We start from the raw sequence: 14,593 nt of genomic DNA on the forward strand, positions 1-14,593 counted from the left end.
CTTCTCGAATATGATACTAGACATACCCAGCTACATTCTAAACGTAAATTCGATATTCTCAGGCGATATTTGTGGCTTCCTGAGCCAGGCGGAACTGCCAAGAAAAACGTTGGGACTTAGTCTCCAGAGCGAAAAGCCGCGGTTTTCGGTGCCAGGGACGGGAATTTAGAAAAATACAGAAAAATAATTAGTATAAATATCAAAATGCTCTCCTCGAATATGATACTAGACATACCCAGCTACATTCTAAACGAAAATTCGATATTCTCAGGCGATGTTTGTGGCTTCCTGAGCCGGGCGGAACTGCCAAGAAAAACGTTGGGACTTAGTCTCCAGAGCGAAAAGACGCGGTTTTCGGTGCCAGGGACAGGAATTTAGAAAAATACAAAAAAATAATTAATATAAATATCAAAATGCTCTCCTCGAATATGATACTAGACATACCCAGCTACATTCTAAATGTAAATTCGATATTCTCAGCCGATGTTTGTGGCTTCCTGAGCCAGGCGGAACTGCCAAGAAAAACGTTGGGACTAGTCTCCAGAGCGAAAAGACGCGGTTTTCGGTGCCAGGGACGGGAATTTAAAAAAATACAGAAAAATAATTAGTATAAATATCAAAATGCTCTCCTCGAATATGATACTAGACATACCCAGCTACATTCTAAACGTAAATTCGATATTCTCAGGCGATGTTTGTGGCTTCCTGAGCCGGGCGGAACTGCCAAGAAAAACGTTGGGACTAGTCTCCAGAGCGAAAAGACGCGGTTTTCGGTGCCAGGGACGGGAATTTGGAAAAATACAGAAAAATAATTAGTATAAATATCAAAATGCTCTTCTCGAATATGATACTAGACATACCCAGCTACATTCTAAACGTAAATTCTATATTCTCAGGCGATGTTTGTGGCTTCCTGAGCCAGGCGGAACTGCCAAGAAAAACGTTGGGACTTAGTCTCTAGAGCGAAAAGACGCGGTTTTCGGTGCCAGGGACGGGAATTTAAAAAAAATACAGAAAAATAATTAGTATAAATATCAAAATGCTCTTCTCGAATATGATACTAGACATACCCAGCTACATTCTAAACGTAAATTCGATATTCTCAGGCGATGTTTGTGGCTTCCTGAGCCGGGCGGAACTGCCAAGAAAAACGTTGGGACTTAGTCTCCAGAGCGAAAAGACGCGGTTTTCGGTGCCAGGGACGGGAATTTGGAAAAATACAGAAAAATAATTAGTATAAATATCAAAATGCTCTTCTCGAATATGATACTAGACATACCCAGCTACATTCTAAACGTAAATTCTATATTCTCAGGCGATGTTTGTGGCTTCCTGAGCCAGGCGGAACTGCCAAGAAAAACGTTGGGACTTAGTCTCTAGAGCGAAAAGACGCGGTTTTCGGTGCCAGGGACGGGAATTTAGAAAAATACAGAAAAATAATTAGTATAAATATCAAAATGCTTTCCTCGAATATGATACTAGACATACCCAGCTACATTCTAAACGTAAATTCTATATTCTCAGGCGATGTTTGTGGCTTCCTGAGCCGGGCGGAACTGCCAAGAAAAACGTTGGGACTTAGTCTCTAGAGCGAAAAGACGCGGTTTTCGGTGCCAGGGACGGGAATTTAGAAAAATACAAAAAAATAATTAATATAAATATCAAAATGCTCTCCTCGAATATGATACTAGACATACCCAGCTACATTCTAAACGTAAATTCGATATTCTCAGGCGATGTTTGTGGCTTCCTGAGCCGGGCGGAACTGCCAAGAAAAACGTTGGGACTTAGTCTCCAGAGCGAAAAGACGCGGTTTTCGGTGCCAGGGACGGGAATTTAAAAAATACAGAAAAATAATTAGTATAAATATCAAAATGCTCTCCTCGAATATGATACTAGACATACCCAGCTACATTCTAAATGTAAATTCGATATTCTCAGCCGATGTTTGTGGCTTCCTCAGCCGGGCGGAACTGCCAAGAAAAACGTTGGGACTTAGTCTCCAGAGCGAAAAGTCGCGGTTTTCGGTGCCAGGGACGGGAATTTAGAAAAATACAGAAAAATAATTAGTATAAATATCAAAATGCTCTCCTCGAATATGATATTAGACATACCCAGCTACATTCTTAACGTAAATTCGATATTAGGCGATGTTTGTGGCTTCCTGAGCCGGGCGGAACTGCCAAGAAAAACGTTGGGACTTAGTCTCCAGGGCGAAGAGACGCGGCTTTCGGTGCCAGGGACGAGATTTTAAAGGCATACAGAAAACTAAATATTATAAATATTAAAATGCTCTGCTAGATCATGATACTAGGCGTAACCAGCTACATTATAAACGGAAATTCAATATTCTCAGGCATTTTCTGTGGCTTCCTGAGCCAGGCGGAATAGCCAAAAAACGTTCAGACATACTCTCCACAGCAATGAGACGCGCTTTTTTGTGCATGTGATCAGATAAAAAAAAACAAAAAAATAATTATTAGTGTTATAAAAATACCCTCCTGGAATATGATACTAGACATACCGAGATACGTGAAAGATGTAAATTAAATCTCGTTATCAATTTTTGTGGCTTCCTCAGCCAGGGGCAACTGGGCGGGAAAATGATCTGGCATAGTTCCCAGAGCGACAGATGCGATTTTTTTTGTGGGAGGGGCGAGATATAAAAAATTGGAGGAAAATAATATTTATGAATATTAAAATTTTTTGCCGGAGAATGATAGTAGACATGCCCAGCTACATGCCACGTGAAAATTTTACCTCCTCATGCAATTTCTTCTAATTTCTTGACCTTATGAAAAAAGCACTGTATACTTTAGTCGGCAAAAAGGCGACAAGTAGCCTAACTCGCACTTTTTGCCTACTGCTTTGCCTTTTAACACTCCAGAAGCTTCCTTGAGATTATAAATGCGAACTAGGGTGCCTTCATCTCCGCTTTAATCGGGGTGATGACATCTTTTGTAGTACCCGGATGCCGACAGCACGTGCTCACAACGAGAATACAAAGAAATGCCTTGAAAAAAATGGTGCCGTAGCACAAGTAAAGTGCGCTCCTACCAAAGAATAAAAAGCACAGCGGCCGTATGAGAAATATTGCACCATTGTTGGTGACATGGTCACGTGACTATAATTTACGGGGGTCACGTGACCATCGTCCGTTGCGCCACATTAACCACGTAACCACAGTGAAAGAGTGGGCCAACGGAAGCCACAAGGTCATGTGACCATGATCCGTGGGGTCATAAGAACACGGTCCGTGGAGTAACGGGAACATAACGCGCGGGGCGGGAGGAGGGGGGGGGGTTCCTCTCCGCCAGGTCTCCACGCGGAAAATGATATCGCATTTAAGCCTCACAGGTTGTCCAATTGTCCAAGATGACAGCCAACTTTTTGCCGATCACGGGCGAGCGCGGTTCTTCTTGGTGGGCGGCGAACGGACCCCCCCCCCCTCCCCCCCCCCCCCCCCCCGCCACCCGAAAAGTACAGAGGAAGCACCTAGAGCTCTTAGAAGTGTGTGAGTCAGAAATTGTGTAAAGTCGTCGATTTCTTTACTAGGATTTGGGCATGGTACAGGAACCGCAAAATCTCTTATTGGTCCATAATTGCTATCGACATATATGGCGCTAAAATGAATTCATTTGTCCTTCGAAAAGAAGGATCTTGCTACCATGGTGCAATCATCAGAAATATATATTTCATTCTTTAAAATTGTAAAGATTTGTGAAATATTTTGGGCGTGAGATCTCTGCTGACCCAACCATGTTTTAACGCTATTGCCAGCCCTCCGTTATTAGAGAGCTTTAGACCTAGATAACTCAAAATTGAGCGTGAATTTCAAAATGCTCTCCTGGAATCAATTAAAGCTAAGATTAATAAAGAGATCGCATTTGGCCTCAAGCTCCTGTGACGACAAGCTTTTCTTCCTGGGAGCTGAATGTCATGGCCTCGTTTTCAATGGGAGTCCATGGGATTCGGTTTGTTGATTCGGGAAGGAAATGTAATGGTCGTGAGGCACTGAAATTCTTCAAATAAGCGGGCTATTAGATCAATATTATGGCGCCCCGAGTGCAATTAAATTTGTGGAGATTTAACTGAATTACAAAAATAAAACTTTTTTGCCCATTGAGTTACGCTAGGGCGCTGACGTGACTGCCGAGAGATGGCGTAAGTTGCGAGCGGCGGCATGTCCCGGATTCTTGGGGTTGGTCGCTTGCTCCCGTCGCTTTCATGTGGCTTGCCTCGTCGTGCAGCTGATTGAGCGATAGCAAAAAGGGTCGCCATCACTTTTCTTGTTGCTCGCTAAATTGCTTACATGCGTTTTATACTTTATAGTTGTTGGCACTTGCCAAAATGTGAAGCATGCAACTTATTAAGGGCTTTGCCCATGCTGACTCTCAGACTGCTGGGATAACTTTGGGTTCCAGTGAAATACGACCACGTGATTTCTCCCTTTGCTTATGTGCTGAGGAGGAAGGAGTTTAAAACACTTTTTTTTTCTGTTTCTTTTGACACTAGTCAATGCGCGTTTTTTTTGTTTGTTTTTTTCTCCTAACCTTTACAGTAAAGTACTGCCAGAGGGTTAGTAAATAAGTGCACCATATACAGAATTTTTTTATAAGAAGACAGTGCCCCAGTCGAGAGAACTCGTTTATACTCTTCGCAAGCAACATCATCAATACAGACCTTACTTCTAAAGGCGCACGTCACGCAATGTTTCGAGTAGTTTCCGAGGACGAAAATCGAACTTGAATCTAACCTCCCACAGCGGAAGCGAATACAAGCGCCATCACACTAACGGGTACCTTTAGCAGTCATGGGTTCCGCAAAACACACCGCCTAGCTATCTGGTACCAAGCCGACACCCGATTTGCAGAAATCAAGCTCCCTGATACACTCACCAAGTGCCTCGCTTGGCCCCCCTTGCCTCCGGTGGGACCTTTGCCTTTGGTTGCGTTCCCGCAATCTGAGTACCCGTGCAGTGACACGTCTGTTCCGTGGCTTCCTTGGCAAAAGCTCGAGGGTCATCCATTGCGGACAGCACCTGTGCGACAAGGAACCGCACACGTTCGCTTTCACGCCGACTGCACACAAAAGGATCACATCATAAACGCTTCGAACAGAAAGGACTCAAAAAGTAAAACGAGTGAGCGACCACTCACCAATTAGACTCATATCCACAGCTGGTTTTAAGGGCACGCCGGCATCTAGGACACTTCCCTTTTCCAAGAACGTTCTTCGATGTTTGTTCCTAAATTCTAAAAGCGCCCGAAAGTTGCAAACGTTTTGAAACTCGCTTCGTTTTTGAAAGTTTTTGCGTTTTGTTACGATGGCGATGGCGATGCGGCGATGCTCGTTGGTTCCGAGTTCTGACCAAGTTTATTTGACGCAACGTAAATTTGCTTGTTTTATTCGACTTAAATTAAAACTTTAAGATACAAAAAATTGTTTTAAGATTTATAAAATTATTTGCAATAAAGCATGTCGAAGCGCATTGTGTACTAAACTGGAGCTTGGCTTCGTCAGCTTCGTTTCAATTTAACATGGCGGCGACCACTATTATGCCGTGTACCGTGCTCGACCTATTTGCTGTGCATTGGTTGTCCTGTTTTCCACCTCCTGCGATCCTCATCAGCCCCAAGCATGCTGTCTAAGTATTGTGTCCTCGCCGGAAAGAATATCCAGTCTTCTTGGAAGCGTTGCTCGAATGTCGTCGGCACCCACGAACCGACTCGGCAAGCCTCACGTCGTTGCTTGGTTCCTCCGCGTTTCCGGCGATGGATCCCCCAGCCCTGGCCTCAGCCGTACAGGACGTAGCCGGTGAAAAACAATCTACCACAACGCGGTGTCTTTGGAATGCGATTGCTACGATCAGTGGCTCTTAAAACCTTAGTAGCCCCCCTTCAATAGTGAACTCTTCGATGTGAACGCCCTTACCTTCAGTGTCCGGAGACTGCTGCAAACCTCCGACGAGAGCAGACGTCTTCTCCGGGCTCCGCAAACCCCAGAGAACTGTACGCGACTGTACGTGATCCTGGTATAAACATCGCCGCGCTCCGTCGGCCCGCCGCAGCACGTCCGCCAAGAGATCGGTTCGCTCGAGTCTCGTTCTGCGAGCGGCACGCCCGTTTCTGCTTCGAATATGGCTACAGCCGACATCACCGCTTCACAGCACACCAATATCTTTGCGTCCATCCTGAGCCAGGACATGAAAATCTCTGTAGAGCGAGACGACCAAGGTGGGAAATGGATCACCCCTGGAAAGCCCCGCAAATCTCGTCTTCCGGCCGACTTTGACCCCGAACTTCACGTAGTTATAGTGCATCTCCCAGTCCGTCCTCCTGGCGCAGCTGCGCTGCCTCTTGACAGTTTGCCGGCGTTCTTGCAAGCCGCACAGCTCCCTGCTCATACATGTACCGACGTGTCGCTCCACCTCCGGCGAAATAACCGTCCTCCGCACCCATCACGAAGCGATTGTCAACTGGCTACTTCGCATCACCAATATTACCTTACAAAACACTTCCCCTCCCGTCCACTCCTACCTAGACACTCCAAACAACTCCTGCCGAGGTGTTATACGTGGAACAGCCTCAGAGGCCATCCCCAACGAGATCATCAATGATCTGGAGTCTTATCAAGGTGACATCCTTCACGCAAGGCGAGTAGGCACAACAGGTTCAGCCATCATCACCTTCATCGGAACCCATGTCCCTTACACAGTGTACTACCACCGCCTTGAATTTTGCTGCCGTCCCCACAAACCTCGGGCCCATCATTGCAACAGCTGTGTCGAGTACGGACACCACACTCTGGCCTGCCCGGGCAACCAGCGACGCTGCCCCCCGTGTTCCACCACTCTGGCCCGCCCAGACGAACCCCATCCCTGTACTCCTTGGTTTGCGTTGCTTCAACTCGCAGTGTGGTTCTCAAACAGGGCACTTGGTCCCGAATTAGCTGTTGCACCTTCACTCACTCCATGAGACGCATCCCTGAACAGTTCTAGCGGCATGTAAAGCGTGGATGCAGGATTCGGTTTATGGCAGTCACCTTGTCAATTGCTACAGTGGAGCACACTGCTTACAGAAAGGATCGTGCTAAGAACTGTAGGGATGTGCTGGTCGTGGTACCTTTTCTACTACCCTTTTGGCGACGCCACGACCTGGAGCTAGAACCTCTCACAAGCATGGCAAGGGGCTGCTATACTGTGCATGCTACCTGGCTTCCGTGAAAGCTGAGTCCTATGACCTGCCCAGCGAGCCACTGGTGCTCACTAACACGATTTAATTAAATATGTGCATACTAGACGTCTTCAAGTTGAGTCGCTCGGAGTGCAGTGTATACCATGGAACCATTTCTAGTGGCCCCGAATACTCGACAGTTCGACGGTACAGTGTGCTCAGTCCACTTGTTCTCAACATGTTTATTAATCGTGATCCCTGCAATCAACTCCACTGCTGTTACGGACGAACTGATACTGGTGCCGCTTATCAGGTGGCCCCAGAAACCACCAGGGTTTGCAGAACAACATCGACAATGTCTACTATAAACAGCCAGCTATGCTTCTTCGCACAGCCTGACAACAGTTTTGTTCAAAACGTGCGGAACACTGGGTTTTGTACTTAGCGTGTCCAGTAGACCATGCCATAACAAACTTAGGTGCCTTTCACCAGTGGCGTACCAACTTGGTTTTGAGTGGGGGGGGGGGGCAAACTAAACCCCCTTCCCCTCCCCTCTTTCCCCCCCCCCCCCCGGGGCCGAGGAGCGGTGCCTTTGGTATCCCTTGGGCGCTGCCAGCCAGTGTTTGCCCTGCCCAGTGGTGGCTGTTTTAAGGGGGGGAGGGGGGGGGGGCAAAACACATGACTTGCCCCCCCCACCCCCCCACTCTAAGAACTGGGGGACAAGCGCCCCCCTTGACCCCCCGGTTGGTATGCCCATGCCTTTCAAAGCCCTGGTTCTGCCACACCTAGAGTATCGCAGCTCCATATGAGACTCCTGTGAGGTTGATCTTGTAAGATCAGTTGAAAGTGTTCATCGAAGGGCAACTATACACTATTCTTCGGACCCCAAGCTCACCCCGGATCACTCACTGCTTTGACATTGGCTAGAATTCTGGCCCTTCACTGGACGACCAGAGTTGATCTCAAGTGTGGCCCTCCAGCGGGTTGTCTTATTATGCCTCCTAAACAGCGTTGTGGGACTGCAAGTTCATGAGACAGCACTGAAGGGAGTTATTGCAAGAATTGTGCTGGTGCCTTTCAACCGTTTCGTACTGTAGAGCAACAGCCTTCCTTCTTGGTGTGGTCTTCACTGTTCTGGCAATCTCTTTATTTGCACTCACGCAGAACCCCCCTAACAATCATCACAAGCTCGAAAACATCTGTAGACAGGAAACTCGCTACCCTCACTCCCACAGAGGTAGAGCAGTGTCTATGTGCTTTAAAGTGAATTGTAGACTTTTACTTGATTTCTATTTTGTGCTTCCCCCCACTTTTATTTGTTCCTTTTGCAGGGTACTGCGGGTTTCTTGGTATAGTCTTTGGCCTCTTTACTATAACGAATTGTTCTTAGCAGGATTAGACGATAAAAGCACTTCTAACGCTTTTATCCTCTACTATGGTACTCTTTGGCACACAACTGTACTATTTTATTCAACCTAACGAAAAACGGGTTTTATGTCCGTTAACTAAGAAACGGACACACTGTCCGTCAGAATTACGACAAAGTGTTTGTAAAATTACGGGAATTTTTTACAGTGTAGTTCTAGAAACCATGGCAAACATTCTCGGTGATGAAGCGAGCATAGCATCGTTGTGCGAGTCTATCCGAAGTGTGGAGTCCGATAACATGTTAGGCTCATATATGACTAACTTCTTGTTTACTTCGGATATGTTTAGCGTGAAAGGACATGTATGCACTCTGTTTTAGACTAAATTTGATGACGTTAGTCTTTCTCGAATTCAGCTTGGGCCGTTATTCGAGCACCATACATTGACTGCACCAATATTCCTCTGCAATTCCATAAGTCTCCCTCTACCTTGCGATATATATATTTGAACATGAACGTGAACATGGCGATTTTTTGAATCTTGCCTTGCTGCAGGGCAGCCTGAAGTTAAAGGGGCGATGCAACAAGTTTTGTACATTGCGCAAATACCGCTTAGAACGAATCCCTGACGTTAATGACCTATGAAACACGCGTTCGTTTTTCACCCCACGCAATAGAAGTCCCAGAAAAAAATTAAGAAAAACGAGCAGTGTTCACCCCTCAACTCGCAGCCAGAACAAGCGGCCACGTGATCTGGAGCCGATTATATGCCGCCAGTGTTGATCCTAGCCACGTGCTGGGGTTGGCAAAGCGCAGGACACGCGCTGAGTTCCAGACATTGTTATGGCTCGGCTGTTGTCGTCGTTGCAGCGATTGGACACGGGTCACTACCCGAATGCTTCTCGAGCTAGCAATTATCACGAGCCCAAGCCGAGTGCCCACGCAATGCTCGGGTCCAACCTATGAACAGCATTGAAATATCGTCACTTGGGTGTACTGCGATCCCCACGTTACGTCATCAAATTTTGCAAAGGAGAGATTGAATGAAAATGATCGCTTTTGTCCTTGAAATCACACCGCAACAAAGGAGTTTCTTGGCCGGTGGCGTTGCGTGTGAGTAGCCTTGAGTCCCAGGTGTGCCAGTAAGCTCGTGTCAAGTGAAATACATTCCAATTGAATATCGTTGCACCGCTGCTTTAAAGGAGCTGTGCAACGATTTTAACGTTGAAAGAATTGGCATTTTCTGCTTTTGATATTGTTCACTGCGTCACAAATGGCAGAAAACACACTTCTTTCATCGAAATGTTGCGATTCCGCCGCGTAATAGCGAGGCAAAACTTGAAATATTTCCCGACCTGCAGCCACGAGCGGCGGCCATGAGAAACAAGCGGCGTGACGTCACTTGGGTAGTTGTAAGAAAGATAGCAAGTTGTGCGAATACCTGCTCGATAAAAGGTATCTTTTTTATAAATCTTGTCGTTCCAACATATATATAAATGCGTAAAATCCCTGGTATCATCGACAAAACTTTTGTTATACGGAGTTTTAGTGGCGCCATCTATCCTAGGTCCACAAAACCGCGAACAGCCGCCAGAAGCCGGAGGGGGAGGGGGACAGCGCTGGACGGGCAAGGACGGGTGGTCACGTGGTCGCGAGCGGATGAGTTCTCGCTTCTCGCTGATGGCTCGAAAGAGAGAACTTTTCCGGAACTCCGCGCCTACTCAAGTGACGTCACTGTGCACATGACCCGGAAGACGATGCACGAGTTGAGAGGCGGCAAAAACCTGGATCTTTTTCATTTCTTAAAATAAAAACTAGGGTATCCAGGCAAAATCTGTTTTCTGTAGTTCACTGCAGAAGTGTCAGGCATCAACTTCCACAATTATTTAAGCAAAGCCCTGAAATTTTTGCACAGCTCCTTTAAGGAGTGGAACATCCCTGCAGGGAGGAATGGTTCGCAACCGCAGGTCAAGTGTTGACTTGAAACAAAGAAAATATGAAAACATATGCCTGGCTGAATGCTGATTGACAACATATACGTGGCAGTAAAATTTTCTAAATTAAACTGAGGTATTAGTTTATCTGCTAAACCGGAGCATTATGACAAGTTGCATGTATCGCTGTTCGCAGTCATGTTTCTTTCTTTCGTTCAAATTGAAATTTTAAGCGAAGATACTTCACACTTGGGTATCAGGAAAGGGTTGAACATTCACATTCACAAAATGTGGCAGGGCTGCTCTTGAGGTATAATTATCATGCTAAGTTAACACCCTTTTTTGCGTTCAGTTAACACCCATCTTTTCGTGAATGCAGTCGGCAGTGAAATAAATGCTTGGGAATAACACCAACAACTTTAGCTGAACTTTTTAAAGGGTTACCTATTTTCCACGTGCTTTCTTTGCCCCATAGTGAGTCTCTACATGTAAGATATATTTTTGTGATTTATTTATCCTAGGAAGTGTTTCTACACAAGGGAAAAGCAAAGATGTGTAGCCGTTTCAGGTGAGGAAAGACCAGCAGCTTCGAATCTTGGCCGGAACCGAACATGTTTAATCTCACGTGTTTGCCATATTTCTCGGGGCACGAGCCACGAAAGCATTGTAGTTTATTTAGACAGGCCGACACATAAATCTTAACATAGTATTTTGCAGTCGATTGAATGAGCATGAGGGTTATGCTTATGGTCCAAAAGTGATTTTTCAGCTCCAAACGGTGCTCCAATATGACTCATACCAATCCCATCACTACTGTTGGTTGTGTTCTAGCACACCTCTTACCCAGGTGGAATGCAGAAGTCGTCGTGGTACCAATTTTTAAAGCCGACGTTGGGCTACCTATGTTGTTATGACGATACAGCACTCTTGCAGGCTCAATCTATCCCCCACACTCACCTCAATCCTTGTCTTTCTATAAAAAAGGCCTCAGTGTGGCCTTTTTTAGTTGTGTTTTCCACAGTGTTGTACGGAACGTCGTTCCTTTTAGAATGAGCCAAAGAACGCCACCGTTCCATTTTGCATCGGTGTAACAGGAACGGGAACTCGTCACATTTTCACTGGAACGGAAGAAGGAACGGCGTTCCTTTTTCTTTCAGTGTGGTAATTTTTAATTTATTTCTAAGAAGTGAATTCTAATAAGTATAAAAACAATACATTTATAACGAGCAGGTTCTCTAACGTTTTTCTTATCTAAGGTTTATTTTGGGATGTCCACGCTTGGTAACAGTCGGCTGTAGGAGAAATAGTGGACATTGATTTTCTTTTCAGTGCCCAAGACTGCGGTACACAAATTAGAAAAAAAAAATTAGTCGAAGGAAAAGACAGGAAAACAGACCTGTCAAACTCGGCTACTTAATTTGCTTCCACGAATTCTCACACACTCGGAAATCTAAGGCCAACTACAGCCATCAGTGAACTTCTACAAAAATACCTACAGTTACACCAAAATAACAGGTTACCAGACATCGAACACACCCTTGTATCCCAAACATTCACCTGGTGCAAAAGAAAAAATAATAACTTTCATTTTTTTTTTGTTTCAAACTGAACAACGGATTTAACCTTTACGAAGAACTGGTAGTTTTCAAGACCAATCCTCCGATTTCAAAAGTCCTACCCTCTTTTGGACTTGCTCGTACCGCGGACAGCAACATCTAGAAGCAACTGTTGTTAAAGGGGACCTGGAAGGACTTTTTTACTGGTTTTCAATTTGCACCGCAGCTGAGCGCACTGAACGTAGTGACTTAATAAAATCTTTCTTTTCGCGAATTTCGCTTTAGTTTAAAAGTTGTAGACAAATTAATATTACAAAAACAAGCAAAAAATAACCTCCTTCATGACGTCCTTGGTTGCTTGAGTGGCCATGAGCTAAAGGAGGGTTAGGGAGCTAGCGAGCGCTCACGGCTGCCGCACTCCGTGTCGACGACTCGAGAGGGCGCCACTAAGCATGTTCTCGATAGGCTGTATGAAGCAGGCAGCCGGGGCGGCTCGCGTTGCATTTGCTGCGCGATTAAACCCTGATTCGGCATTACAACACTTCATTAGCAACAAACGACAGCAAACACAGAGTAAATATCAGTTCAGAACGGGAGCCACTTCGCGCTGCCATACCGCGAAACCGCCAAAGAACAAGTCAAGCCTGCGCCGAACGCCTTCGGAACACTCGGAACCGGTCGGATCCTTGAGTCCGTAAACGACCGCAGCGCCGCCGCGTACATCCGGGACCTCTCTATGCTCGCGCTCGTGGGAGCCTGATCCCACTATTCCTTTCTAGTATTCGCCGCCTCTTTTACCGCTTGGTGGCGGGTATGTCGACTGGTCATTTATGGTTTCCAAACTTTATAAACTGTATTTGTTTCTTTTCTGATCTAAAATACTGAACAAAATTGTTTTTATAAATAATCGAAACGGATCGCGCCACTTATATTTTGTATTTCGACTAAAAAGAAGCTTTTAGCGGCTCTGACCAGTAGTAGGCCCAGGACCAAAGACGTCACAATTCGCGCTCTTTCGGTACCGCGGGCCGTCACCGTCGATGGAGGAGGTTTTCGCGTCATCCTGTTAAAATAAACGCAGTGATTTGTAGTCACTCTCTCTGTGCCCGCTGGCTTGCCCGAACCCCTAGAGACGTGGAAACCGCAAAAAAAGGTAGACGCTTAAATATGATTGCAGGGCGCCTTTAAGCTCGAAGAAGGAACTTCGTTAAAGTGAAACATGTGAGGTTGTTATAAAACGCTCGTACAATGTGGGGTAACAGTACACTTGGCTCGTCTGCATAGCCCACCTCAAACATGTATATGAAAAAACGCTGAGATTTTTGAAAGTTAATATATCAACAAACGAAACCTTGGTTCCGCTTGTTTATTTTCTCCTGGTGTCCTTCCATCACGGCCTTTCAATTCGCATGTTGCCATTTGATGGGATAGATAAAAAAACAACTTCGTTTTATCTAATTAAATATGGCAATTAGCAAAATACAAATGTGACGTATATGTAACGATACGTTCCATTTTTTTTTAAATTGTAACGGGAACGAGTTCTTTTCTAGCAGATGGAACTTGTAACGGGAACGCGTTCCGAAAATCAAAAGGAACGAGGAACGAGCTTCCGTTCCTCTTTTTGAGGAACGTGTGCAACACTGGTTTTCCAATCCCCACAAGGTATTTATGCTTCTGAGGCAAGAGGCTAAGTACATTGAATAGTTTCTTGATGCCATGTCACTCTGTTACGAACATGTCTTTGTGACCATGCAATCTGTTGTTTTAGTACATACCGATTTTCTTGTGACCCGCAGGACGGAGCTTCTGCGAATGCACCACTCGAGCGGCACATCTACATGTTGCAGAAGAAGCATCCATTCTAAGAAGGCACATCTACGCCAGGGGCTTGGCTGTGAGGAACGCCCTGATCGCGCAGTTCCCTCAGGCACGACGACGGCAGGCACGAACTACCCAACAGCGACCTTCATATCGTGGACAGTAACGACCGAACTGTCTGTTACTATTTCTTTAAATTATTTTTTTTGTCTTGAGGGCAACCTGGCGATTCCAAGCGGTTCGCCCAGGCTGCCCCTCCGACAATCATAAGTGGTCATCTTGACCACGAGGGGGCCAAGGGCAACTGGCCACGCGAGCGGCGCTCCGCCGCTGATAAAAGGCCGTCGCAGCGGATGCGCGGGGGCGGTTGGGATCGCGGCGCAGGCGATAGCGCTCATTAAATGTTTACGTGTTGTTGAACCGGTGTGCTGTGTCATTCTCCGAGACGGGTAGCAGCAAGGGAAATCCCACACTGGCGCCCAGACGTGATATGCTGCTCGTCTGGGAGGATGGCAGCGAACTGGGTTCTTTCTTACGTTTTACATAGTCAATTTTGCGTTCCTGAGTTTGCCCACAGTTGATGGGGCGTTTCTTCGCAAGCCTAAGTTCATCGACCTGCGGAAGTCTCCACTACAACACGATGCCGTCTAAAGAGGTCGCCGACAGAAACGTGAGTGAGGACGACCTTTTGACGCTCGGTGCACTCGTGGATAACGCCGCCAGCGACATAAATCCAGACG

General features: G+C 46.1%; 1 pseudogene; it reads left to right on the top strand.

Annotated features, from left to right (window-relative positions):
• Positions 1–14,019, top strand: part of LOC115326304 — a 66,220-nt pseudogene extending 52,201 nt beyond the window's left edge.
• The last annotated feature ends 574 nt before the right edge of the window (positions 14,020–14,593 follow it).

This window comes from Ixodes scapularis, unplaced genomic scaffold (genome assembly GCF_016920785.2).
Source record: "Ixodes scapularis isolate PalLabHiFi unplaced genomic scaffold, ASM1692078v2 PGA_scaffold8__174_contigs__length_109621045, whole genome shotgun sequence".
In the NCBI taxonomy this organism is placed as follows: Eukaryota; Metazoa; Arthropoda; class Arachnida; order Ixodida; family Ixodidae; genus Ixodes; species Ixodes scapularis.